Below are 12,942 nucleotides of genomic sequence, written 5' to 3' on the forward strand. Positions count from 1 at the left end.
CAAAGATATTTACTCTTACTGTATTGTTGTGTCTAATTAGATTACTTCCATCTTTATGCTTTTTTACATCATTTTTCTTGTTCTTTAACCCTGTAAAGCATCATTCATTACATACCAATATACTGACTCCAGAACAATGTTTTTTCATATACTCTTTAGCACAACCCCATTCTTTTAATAGTTTCTGGTCCGATTGTCCCCTTATGTAAGCTGTAAGTCTTGCCAGATTTATGTATTCACAAAATTTAATTTGCCAATCTTTCACTGATGGAATTTTTCTGCTTTTCCAGTTTTTAGCTATAAGCATCCTGGCAGCTGTTGTTGCATAAAGGAATATTTTCCTTTGATTTTCGGGGATATCATTTGTAATTAAACCTAAAAGGAATGCCTCTGGTTTTTTACTAAAAGATATTTTAAACATCCTTTTGAGTTCTTCATAGATTTCATTCCAGAATTGTTTAATGGGTCGGCATTCCCACCACATGTGGAACATTGTTCCTATTTCTTTTTTACATCTCCAACAGGTATTCGATTTTAATTTGTAAATTTTTGCCAATTTTACTGGAGTTAAGTACCATTGGTACACCATTTTCATAAAATTTTCTCTTATTGTATAACATGCCGTGAATTTGATGTCATATTTCCATAATTTCTCCCATTGATCCAGCCGAATTACATATCCTATATCACATGCCCATTTGATCATAACTTCTTTTATTTCTTCATCCTTTAATTCCCATTCCAATAATAAATTATACATTCTGGATATATATTTTTTTGAGTTTTGTAATAATCCTTTTTGTAATTTTGATTCTTCTTTTTCAAATCCTATTACTTTATCCTGGTTAAATATTTGTGCAATTTGGTGATATTGAAGCCATGTGGTACAGTATTGGGTCACCTCGTCATATGGTCTTAGTTTTAATTGGCCCTGTTCTTCCTTTAGGAGCTGCTGGTAAGTTGCCATTCTTCCTGTAGTATTTTTCTTTTTAACTGATATTACTTCTAGCGGTGAGACCCATCATGGAGTTTTTGGTTCTAACAACCTTCTATGTCTCACCCAGACCTTGTATAATGCATTTCTAATTACATGGCTTAGAAATTCTTTATGGACTGCCACTTTGTTATAAATTAGATAGGCATGCCAACCATATCTGTTGTTCCATCCCTCCAAATCCAAAATGTCGCTGTTATCCAATTTGATCCAATCCTTGATCCAAGTAAAGCATGCTGCATCGTAATATAGTCTCAGGTCTGGGAGTCCAAAACCTCCCCGCTCTTTTATGTCAGTTAATAATTTATATTTGATCCGTGGCTTTTTGCCTTGCCATATAAATTTTGTTAAGTCCATTTTCCATTTCTTAAAACAATCATCTTTACCTATTATGGGAATCATTTGAAAAAGGAACAGAAGTTTTGGTAAGATATTCATTTTAATAGCCGAAATTCTACCCCAGAGTGTTAATTTCAGTCTTGTCCAAGTTTCCATTTCTCTTTTTGTTTCTTCCCAAATTTTTTTATAATTATCTTCAAACAAATTTATATTTTTCATTGTTATTTGTATGCCTAAATATTTCACTTTTTTTACAATTTGTAATCCAAATTTTTCTACCAGTTCCTTTTTCTCTTGATCTCCCATATTTTTTACCATTAGTTTTGTTTTTTCTTTATTCAAAGCAAAACCTGATACCCATCCAAAGTTTTCCATTTTTTCTAGAGCCTTTGCTATGCTTTCCTTTGGATTTTCCACCATTAAAACTAAATCATCCGCAAATGCCCTTATTTTATATATTTTCTCTCCTAGGGATATTCCATTTATTTCTTGATCCAATCCGATTTCTTGATTTAATATTTCCAAAACCAAAATGAATAGCAAAGGTGAAAGTGGGCACCCTTGCCTGGTGCCCTTCTGTATTTTAAAATAATCAGTTGTGTCGTTATTTATTATTATATTTGCTTCTTGTTGTTCATAAATTGCTTTTAACCCTCTTGTGATTTGGTCTCCCATGTCCATCTGGTCTAGTAATATTTTTAGAAATTTCCATGATACTTTGTCAAACGCCTTTTCTGCGTCCACAAAAACAAAGGCTACCTTCTTACTTGGTTTCATGTCTAAATACTCGATCATATCAATCACTGTTCTTATATTGTCACTCATTTTCCTGCCCGGCAAGAACCCTGCCTGCTCTTTATTTATACAATCCTGCAAAACTGTCTTTAATCTTGTTGCCAATATTTGTGCATAGATCTTGTAATCATTGTTTAGTAATGATATTGGTCTATAATTGGTTATAAACTCTTTGTTTCGTCCTTGTTTTGGGATTACTACTATGTGCGCCTGTTTCCAGGTGGTGGGAATCTTCCCGTCTTCTAATATTCTGTTTAAGAGTGTCTTCATAGGTGATAATAATGGTTCCTCTAATTTTTTGTAGTGTATTGCGGTAAGACCATCTGGTCCTGGGGATTTTCCCAGTTTCATCTTAATTATCGCTTGATGAAGCTCTGTCGTGGTTATTGGGGAGTTTAGCTCTTGGATCTTTTCTTTCTTAATTTTAGGTATATCCTTTCCACATAAATACTCTTTTATTTCAACCTCTGTCTCGTTTCCTGCTTTATATAACTTATTATAATATTTTGTAAAACACTTTTTAATTTCCTCAGGGTTGTCTAAAGTTCTCCCCTCTTCCACTATTTTATCAATCAATTTTTCCTTTTGTCTTTTTTTCAGTTGCCAGGCTAGCATCTTTCCGGGTTTATTTGCAAATTCGAACGACCTTTGTTTCATCCATTTAATGTTATCCTCAATTTCACTATTTAATATTGCTGAAGCCTGAGTTTGTAATATTTTTAATTTTTGGTTTATTGATTCATTTTTTGGTTGTTTTGCTAATAATTTTTCGTTTATTCCTATTTCCTTCCTTATTTGTTCCAGTTTTTGCTCTCTGTTTCTTTTCCTTATTGCGCTTTGTTGTATGTAAAAGCCTCTTATGAAAGCTTTACTTGCATCCCATATTATCCTGAGGTCTGTATCCTGTTCTTTATTTAATTCAAAAAATTCTTTCAATAGTTCTTGCGCTTTTTTTACAATCTTTTCGTCATTTAATAATCTTTCATTAAGTCTCCATCTTTTATTAATTTTCTTGTATTCCTTTAATTCTAATGTGACTGGGTTATGATCTGTAATAATTTTGGTCTGTATTTCTGCTTTTTTAATTTTAGTTGTTAAATTGTTTGATACCCATATGCTGTCAATTCTGCCCGCTGATTTTTTAACTTCCGAAAAATGTGTATACTGTCTTTCTCCTGGATTTTTATATCTCCATGTATCAATCAAATTTAAGTTTTCTACCATCTGAAAGAAGGTGTCTGGGAGTCTGCCTTTTTAAGATTTTCTTTCTCTCTCTGTCCTGTCTAATTCTATTGATGTGACACCATTTAGGTCTCCCATCAAAATAATTTCCTCTTCTATAAATTCCAGTAAATTAGCTTCTACTTTTCTGAAAAATTCTGTTTGGTTACCATTCGGTGCGTAAACTCCTACTATAATTAAATGCTCTTTACCTTTTGTTATTTTTACCCCTAGTATTCTACCCTCATCATCCTTAAAGATTTTTTTTGCGTCTAGTTTGGGGTTCCCATAGATCACAATTCCCCTTTTCTTTTTTACATCTGAGGATATAAATTCTTGACCCAATCTCTTATTTTCTAAAACCCTTCTATGGTTTCTAGTCACATGGGTCTCCTGCAAGCATATAATATCCCATTGTCCTTTCCTCAGTACATGTTCTATTTTATTTCTCTTCCTTTTATCATTTAGACCGTTAACATTCCAAGATATAATTTTTAAATTCATTAATTTTTATTTGTTATCTACAGTAGTTTCGTTGAGTAGGTAGAAAAAGAAAAAGAAAAAGAAAAAAAAAGAAAAAATTCAGAAATTTTAGGATTTTGATTTTGTCTGTGGTTTCTTGTCTCCTTTCACTCAGTGGAACGTCTTGGCTTACCTGAATTGTAGAAACTTCATGGCTGACACCTGATCTGTCTCCCATTGAATAACACTGGCCACAAAAATGCTTTTAAAATAAAAATTACATCCATGTTACACAAGTTGTGGCTAACAGTACATGCTAGACATCTCCCTAGCTCAATGATTTCCCAAAAGATGCAGTATGAATGGCAAAATCTTTCCCCCAACTCGCTGCAGGTAGAAAAATGTGCACCACCAGTCAAATTCCCAAAGTCACTCCATCAACTTGTTCAAAATAAGTCATTTCTTATCTGTTCTACCCTAAATTCAGCATGAATGATCCTCATGCTTACCTCGGCTATACAGCAAAGTACAGTGGTACTTCTGGTTACGAACTTAATTCGTTCCAGAGGTCTGTTCTTAAGCTGAAACCGTTCCTATCCTGAGGCACACTTTTGCTAATGGGGCATGCGCCTCTGGTGCACGATTTCCATTTGCATCCTGGGGCAAAGTTCGCAACCAGAAGCAGCTACTTCTGGGTTAACGGAGCTTGTAACCTGAAGCGTTCATAACCAGAAGCGTTGGTAACCAGAGGTACCACTGTATCACATAAGTCCACTGAACCATTTTTCTAACTATAAGCCACAAAACTGATTTCCACTGTGAACCTATTTTCTCATTATAATGGCAGAATGCAATTCAGCTGACTCTTCCTTAACAGGGAGCCACAACTGTGGCCATCAAAAGAAAAGGAAAGGAAAGGGGAAAGGAAAGAGGAAAGGCGAAAGGAAAGGAAAGGAAAGGAAAGGAAAAGAGCAGTCTCCCACATGCAGCATAGTTTGGTCCTGCAGCAAATGCAGCTTGCTAGACTTTTATTTATCTGCCTATTTTGAGACTTCTGTTTAACTCAAAAACAAAAGTGATTTACGGAAAAAACAACAGTAAACATAAAACCAGTAAAAGAGGTGTCACTGCAGCAAAATGTCACTACAACCCCAAAGGGAATCACACCTGGCAGCAATGACTGGGAAACACCTGGGCAAAGAACTCTTTCTAATAGGTGCCAGAAACAAACAGTCATTGGCACCTGCTGTATTGCAGAGCGGAGTGTGTTACATAAGGTGCAGATAAGGTCTGTCTCTGTTGGTATCACCTGTGATAAATTCTTGCATGTATGGAGGTCTATCTTCAGTTCTGCTGGAATCATGAGCTACAGTTGAGGTCACGGAGGCCAGCCTGCTCTGTTGCTTTTGCTCTGTCTGGGTTCCTAGGCCCTCCACACCCCTGTGTGAGTTCACCCAGTAAAAGGACAGCAACCACAACTGGCTTTCCTTTTGTGTTCATATTGTAGGCAACACCCACAAGATTATAACAGTACATACTTTGATGTGAAAGGAAAGAATTGGTGAATAAACACTTGGATTAAAAGATGATAAAAGTAACAACTGAAGGTGGGAAACCTTAAGAACCTGTGATGTGTAAGATTATGATGCTCAGTATTGTGAAATGATCTATATCTTATCCAGTGGCGTAGGAAGAGGGGTGCGGTGAGTGTGGGTCGCCCTGGGTGTCATCACGGTGTGTGTGTGTGTGTTTGTGTGACAAAATGGCAAAAATATGTGTTTTTAAAATAAATAAATAAAAATTGGGCTCATGATACATTTTTTTCGAAAAAATAACTCCCGCACCCACTGCACCTCTCTTCCTTCACCACTGGCAGCTAGGTGAGGTGGGGGGCACTGGGTGCCACACCACGGGGCCTGCAGTGTACCTGAGCCACGTGTCTCTCCTGAGGGGGAGGCGGTGGATGGACTGCCTGCAAGCTCCGCGCTGCTTTTCTGAGTAGCATGGAGCTTGCGTCCGCCCACCGCCTCAGCTGCCCTACAGCTGAGGAGGCGGCTGTGGAGAGGCTCCATGCAGTGCGCCCTGACTTGGCTTGCCATGCCCCCCCCCCATGGGCAGCTCGCCCCCGCCCCCATCTGCAGGACATGTGCACCACACCGGGCACCCAAGCGGCTAGCTACACTGCTGATCTGATCTATAAAAGACTGTAAAGTAACACCTCTATGTAGACTAAGTCAATATCAGACTAACATTTGTTAATAGTACTGAAGGGTATAGGTTTTTTGTTTTTGTTATTAGACAGTTGTGAGATTAAGAAAAGCAATGTCGGGCTCAGACTAGACATGGTTTTAATTGCCTGATCAGCAGTTGGCTGCTTACTTTTTCTGTAAGATTTCTTATTATTAATTAAATTTGTATACCACCAAAGAGCTCAGGGCAGTTCACAGCATAAAAATACAAGATACATAATAGAAGACAAGGACAAGGACAAAACAAGAACCCCCCTCAACGCATTTAAAAGGACACAGAATGTTAATCAGCTGAAGGCAACTACAAGAGGGAGATAATACCTATTGGGGGAGGGAGAGAAGGTTTTTAACCTTTTGTCCCTCTTGACAGTCTTGAGCTGCTAGTGGCTGCTCTTTGTCCCAGGAGGAAACCTGCTATTGATGCTAAACAAAGACCAGTTATTCATTATGTTTGCAAACCATGGTTTAGCCCTAGCAGGAGCCTGCTGGCTCCCTAGGTGAAGATCGCAGCTACTTCGCTCCTCCCCTGACTTTTTAGTACAGTGAAATGTGTCAGGTAAACCAAGTTTGGCTTAGTGTGTCGTCCAGACCTGGGATCACGATGAAGGTTTCTCATTAACCATGATCTGTAACCAAAGTTTGTTTACAGATTGTAATCAAGGAAATTACTCATGTTCCTGGACTGGGATAAATACACCAAGCCAAACTTTAGTTTAGCTGCCACACCACCCTAACCTACAAATCCCAGGGAAGAGCAAACATGCTGCAGTCTCTTCCTTAGGAAGTAGCATGTTCCTGCGAAGCATTCCAAGCAGTCTTGGGTGGCTGGCTTCAACAGCCCTGCTAATTCCCCGTTGGGCGAGAAGCATTGTGCAAAATTAAAAGGGTGGTTACATCCAGCTGCCTTGCGCTTGTGGAATGTTGGGCCAGGAAAAAAAGTCAAGATGAGGCCAAGTAAGGCATCAACAATGGGCCCTGCCACAATATTGGGGCCCTAGCAGCTGCCCCAGTAGTGATGTATGGAAGTGAGAGCTGGACCATAAAGAAAGCTGATTGCCGAAGAATTGATGCTTTTGAATTATGGTGCTGGAGGAGACTCTTGAGAGTCCCATGGACTGCAAGAAGATCAAATGCATCCATTCTTAAGGAAATCAGCCCTGAGTGCTCATTGGAAGGACAGATCGTGAAGCTGAGGCTCCAATACTTTGGCCACCTCATGAGAAGAGAAGACTCCCTGGAAAAGACCCTGATGTTGGGAAAGATGGAGGGCACAAGGAGAAGGGGACGACAGAGGACGAGATGGTTGGACAGTGTTCTCGAAGCTACAAACATGAGTCTGACCAAACTGCGAGAGGGAGAGGAAGACAGGAGTGCCTGGCGTGCTCTGGTCCATGGGGTCACGAAGAGTTGGACACGACTAAACGACTAAACAACAAAGCAGCTGCCCAAAGATGCCATACACTGCAAATTAGCATATTATGCAAATCATGGGAAATAACCCCTTCCCAACCCAATGCATGGTTTGCATGATGTCAGGGACTGGCTAAATGATGAGTGGTGGGAGGCTCCAGCTGGAGAACCCAGCAGGGAAGCCTCAGAGGAGGAAGGATCAGAGCCAAGGCAGTGGTGGTGGGACACTGAAGACAGGTCAGAGGAGGAAGCGGGCAGGAGCAGAATGCTTGGATGTTGAACAAGCAACAGGCTTCAGAGAGAGAAAGGAACCATAGGCGCCGACTCCATGGGGCCTGAGGGGGCCTGACCCCCCTCAAAAATTCGTTTGGGGGGGCTCTGCCCCCCCAATAATTTAAGAAAATTATTAGTTATATTATGCTTTGTAAAATCACAAAATTATGTTGGTATTTTTTATTTTCCTTGTTTGACGATAGTTACCTTTTAAAATACATTCAGTAATGAGTTAAAACAAAGCCACTCCCGATCTAGAGAGGGGGTGGGGTTGCGGGCTCTCGACCCATCAACAATCTCGCGGGGCTGGCTTCGGCCCCGCGAGAAGCGGGGATTCCCCCTAGCTCATTAATATTCACCGCCCATGGCGGCAGCCAATCGGCTGCCGCAAAGGGCGGGCCCTCACAGGTTCACTTAAGGTCGGGGCAGCCCGGGGCTTGCCCCTTTCGTTTCCTCAGCAGCAGCGGTTTGGAGGTCTTGGGCCCCCCCAATATTTTTTATAAGTCGGTATGGGCCCCCGCCCCCCCAATATTTTTTATAAGTCAGCGCCCCTGAAAGGAACCAGAGGCAGAAAGCAGGGCAGACGCAGGACAGGCAGCTGAGGAGGAAGAGGGGGCAGAGGCTGCAGCAACTTCACAGCAGCCTGCTGATCCTAATGTATTAAGCTCCCCTCCTCCCTTGTCTCCAGGGGCACGGAGGGCCTTGCATGTAGCAGAACAAAGAGCACAGGGAGCTCCTCCCCGATGGAGTTTAAGGCTGCCTGGAAAACATCCGGCTGAGGAAGAGTAGGAATAGAGGGAGGCACAGATTGTCAGTTCTGGAAACTGCTTTACTGGGAGCCAATCTTGCCTGTAGGTTTCCCTGTTTGTATTCTGTTTCCTTGAATAAAGAATTAACTTTATTAATGCTCATCTCCGAGACTCCATACTGACCTGCAGTTGAACCAGTCCTGACACCTAATGAGCAAACATGCAAATTAGGCTGATCAGATTTTGGGAATTAGATTCCTTACTACAGAAGGTAGCTAAAGAAAACAGGTTTGTTAATGGGCCTGCAGGCTTTCCAAGTTCTGCCTATCCATCAAAGGTGTTAGTGTGACAGCCTGAGGTGTCACATCAGTAAGAGGTGCTCTTCTGACTGGTGGTTCATGAACAGAATTCTGAATGTGGAATGGTGTGTGTGTGTGACTGCTACAACACAAACAACAAAATGGTATCCTCACCCACATCTCTTGCATAGTACTGCAGCTGGTCTTGCACAAAAGCTTTGTGTTTGGCTCACTCAGCTGACACACATAATGCATCTTGGGTCTCTCTCTTACACACAATGCTGCCAATCTCAGTTTGCCGGTGAGCATAACTAGGGTACCTACATTTCCAAACATTGGCTTGTCGCAGTCATCCTGGAGGGTAAGAAATACTGGCTAGGCACCACAAGGAAGCTATTCATCTTTGTATACAGCTGTATACAGTGTCAATTCATGGAACTGTAGCGAGACCGCCATATGACATAATTGCTGGTCTGTAATCCTTAGCTGCAGTCCTATGGCATGTACATAAGTCTGGGGCGGGGAACCTGTAGTTCTCCAGATGTGATTGGACTCTTGTTCCCATCATGCCCTGACAGCATGGCCAATGGTCAGGAATGATGGATGGGAGCTATAGTCCAACAACATCTGGAGGGCCAGAAGCCCTGCCCCCAATAATAAGTACTACTGATTCAAGCACAGTGTTCAGATATACAACTGCCAAAGGCTTGTAACTTTTTCACTAACAATATTAATTTTAAAAAATATCATTTAACTTTTGTCAACTTGTTAATTTATACAGTGGTAACTCGGCTTCAGGTTACAGACGCTTCAACGCTTCAGGTTACAGACTCCGTTAACCCAGAAATAGTACCTCGGGTTAAGAACTTTATTTCAGGATGAGAACAGAAATCATGGGTCGGCAGCAGGAGGCCCCATTAGCTAAAGTGGTACCTCAGGTTAAGAACAGTTTCAGGTTAAGAACGGACCTTCAGAAAAAATAAAGTTCTTAACCCGAGGTACCACTGTATCTGCACAACATTCCTCAAAGGAAGATTGGCCCATCTGAGACTGTGTGGCTCTCATGCAGCAACCATTGGCTGTTTTTTTTAAGTGGAGATGAGTCATACATTTTAAAGTAAACATGTCCTGGATTATACTGTCTGGAAGTAGACATTTCACCACTATCTGTTTATAGTTATTTTACAGTTTAAGTAGCCTTAAACATTAATAAGCATAATTAAAACAATTAAATTTATGCTCACCAGTATGTGCAGAAATTCTCAAATTTTTTTATTAATGGCTGAACTCTCACAAATTATAAATCTTTTCTTAAAAAACAACACCTCCCGACAAGGTTTCTCTGTCCTTGCTTGTGTAAAAAAGCCTGACATTTCTATATCTGTCTCTAGTCTTGTATCTGATTTCCCTAATAATAAATATTCCAGAATAGCCTTTGGCGAAATTCTCATGTTTGATGTGCAGTGCTGCATGCTGCCGTGGTGGGGAAATTCCCCAATGGTGCCCGCACGGACTAACGCTTCCAGTAGGTTCAGCGCTGTTGTTTTTTCAGCCAGTTACCTAACCTAGGTTGTTCATTATTGAAAGTTAGGCTATCATTTAGCCCTAGGCAGTGAGTACTGGGGAGAGTTGAACAGTGCAGGGTACAGAACACAGTCTCGCAGCAGGCTGCACTGACAACAGTGGCTAGAAAATGCTGTTCTGTGGAAGGACTCCTGCCTATCCGCCTTCTCTCTCGCCCTTGAGCATCCTTTGCCAAGTGCTGAATGCCTTGTGCCAGGATTGGACTGGAGGAGGTTGGCCACTTCTGCATCACCAAAAAAAAAAAAAAAAAAGAAAAAAGAAAAAAGAAAAAAGAAAAAAAGAGGAAGTGTATTACATCCCTGCAAAGGACAAAAGAGATGTGTTAATTTATAGGTGCCTATGCAAACTTATATATGGGATGTGGGTAGCGCTGTGGATTAAACCACAGAGCCTAGGACTTGCCGATCAGAAGGTCGGCGGTTCGAATCCCTGCGATGGGGTGAGCTCCCATTGCTCGGTCCCTGCTCCTGCCAACCTAGCAGTTCAAAAGCACATCAAGTACAAGTAGATAAATAGGTACCACTCTGGTGGGAAGGTAAACGGCGTTTCCGTGCACTGCTCTGGTTCGCCAGAAGCGGTTTAGTCATGCTGGCCACATGACCCAGAAGCTGTATGCCGGCTCCCTCGGCCAATAACGCGAGATGAGCACCGCAACCCCAGAGTCTGTCACTAATGGTCAGGGGTCCCTTTACCTTTACCTTTATGCAAACTTATAAAAAAATAGAGTAACTGAACCAGATATATATTGTGCATTTCACCCTTGTGGGCATCATGTTTCAATGAGGTGACCGGTCTACCTCCTCAGTCTGATCTCTAGGTGCTGACTGTTAGTAGGCCATTTCAAAGGCCCTGCTCTCATTTCACCTTTCAGTTCAGCTTCCAAAACTTTCTTAAAGTGAATCATTTATTAATTCCCCAAGCACTTGGGGAGCATCTGGGGCTGTCAGGAAGATTCTCCCTTATTACCCAGTGAGAGTCTCTGTGGTGCAGTAGATTGTTGGTAAATGTAAAGGGACCCCTGAACGTTAGGTCCAGTCATGGACGACTCTGGGGTTGTGGCGCTCATCTCGCTTTGTTGGCCGAGGAAGCCGGCGTACAGCTTCCGGGTCATGTGGCCAGCATGACTAAGCCACTTCTGGCGAACCAGAGCAGTGCACAGAAACACCGTTTAACTTCCCACCAGAGCGGTACCTATTTACCTACTTGCATTTTGACATGCTTTCAAACTGCAGGACCTCAAAGACTAGGATTCAAATCCTCACTCCGCCATGAAGCTCACTGGGCGACCTTGGGCCATTCGCTGCCTAGCCTACCTCACAGGGTTGTTGTGGGGATTAAATGAGGGAGAGAACCACCTACGCCACCTTGAGCTCTTTCAAGAAAAAGGTGGGATATAAATGCAAAACAAACAAACAAACAAACAAACAAACAAACAAACAAACAAACTGGAGTCACCCTTGGGCCTCTCAGAAGCAGGAAGAGTTAAATCAGAAGTGAGGAAAATACTCGGAATGCCTAAGGTATGTACATCAGTGCTGTCACTTTCCTGGCTCTGTGGATTTTCTCTTTGTAGGCTTGTAAATGCTATGAGACGGGACCTGAAGCAATAAATCAGGTTCATAAACTACAGGATCCGTTCTGTAGCAGGTGGAGTCACTGAGGTGAGATTCAGAAGGTCAGAGAGGAAGTCATCTTTCTCTGCTTGGGCAGTTGGGGGCTGAATAATATTTCTGGGTGCTTAACACTTTGAATAAGTTAAATTGAAATCATGCATATAGATGGTTAATTAGCAAGGGAACTGGGGAACTAATTTATCTACATCTGGTATTATTTGCTATCATTCCATTATGAGTGCAGGGCAAATTATCAGTTTGGCTTTTTCTGTGGTTGTGCTGTGGCACTAAAACTGCAAGCATATGAGTGACCTAGCACCTAGGTGGGTTATAGGAAAGTTCATACCTATCTTCCTGCAAGGATAGGGGGCTCTGTTGAGGTGAGAGAATGGTGTCTAGGGACAGAGTCTTTTTGGACATGTCCACCCCATCTTAAATTATCTCCCCAGGTTAGGTTTCCTAGCACTAAGTCTTAAAAGTCTTTATGGCATCAGGCAAAGACCTTTTCATTTGTCCAAACCTATGGAATTTGCTTTTAATGTGATTTGGTTACTTCACTGTTTCAGTATTATTACATTGCATTTGCTGCTTTTGTATTTGATTTCATTTGTTTTCTTGTTAAGTCCCCCCGGAGTTCTTAAGAACTGAAGGCCAGGTTATGAAATTTGCTAAATAAATGCAAGGTACAGCAAGGACTAGGCTATATGAGGATAGCTTAAAACAGATTAACATTGGACACCCAGCAAAATGCCACAAGCCATTTTTCAAGAACCTCTTGTGGAATAAGCCGTAACGTGTTTCTAATATATTTACAGAGGATTTTCCTGTGAAATAGGCCGATAACGTTTGAACAATGTTTTCAGTCATTGAAAGCAAGTGTCAGCAAAACACCTTGAACCAGGAAGATTATGAAAGTGAGTGATTTGTTCCTGTTCTTGCAGCTAATATCTCTGG

Source organism: Podarcis gaigeae (genome assembly GCF_964106915.1).
Source record: "Podarcis gaigeae genome assembly, chromosome: 1".
NCBI classification, from domain to species: Eukaryota; Metazoa; Chordata; class Lepidosauria; order Squamata; family Lacertidae; genus Podarcis; species Podarcis gaigeae.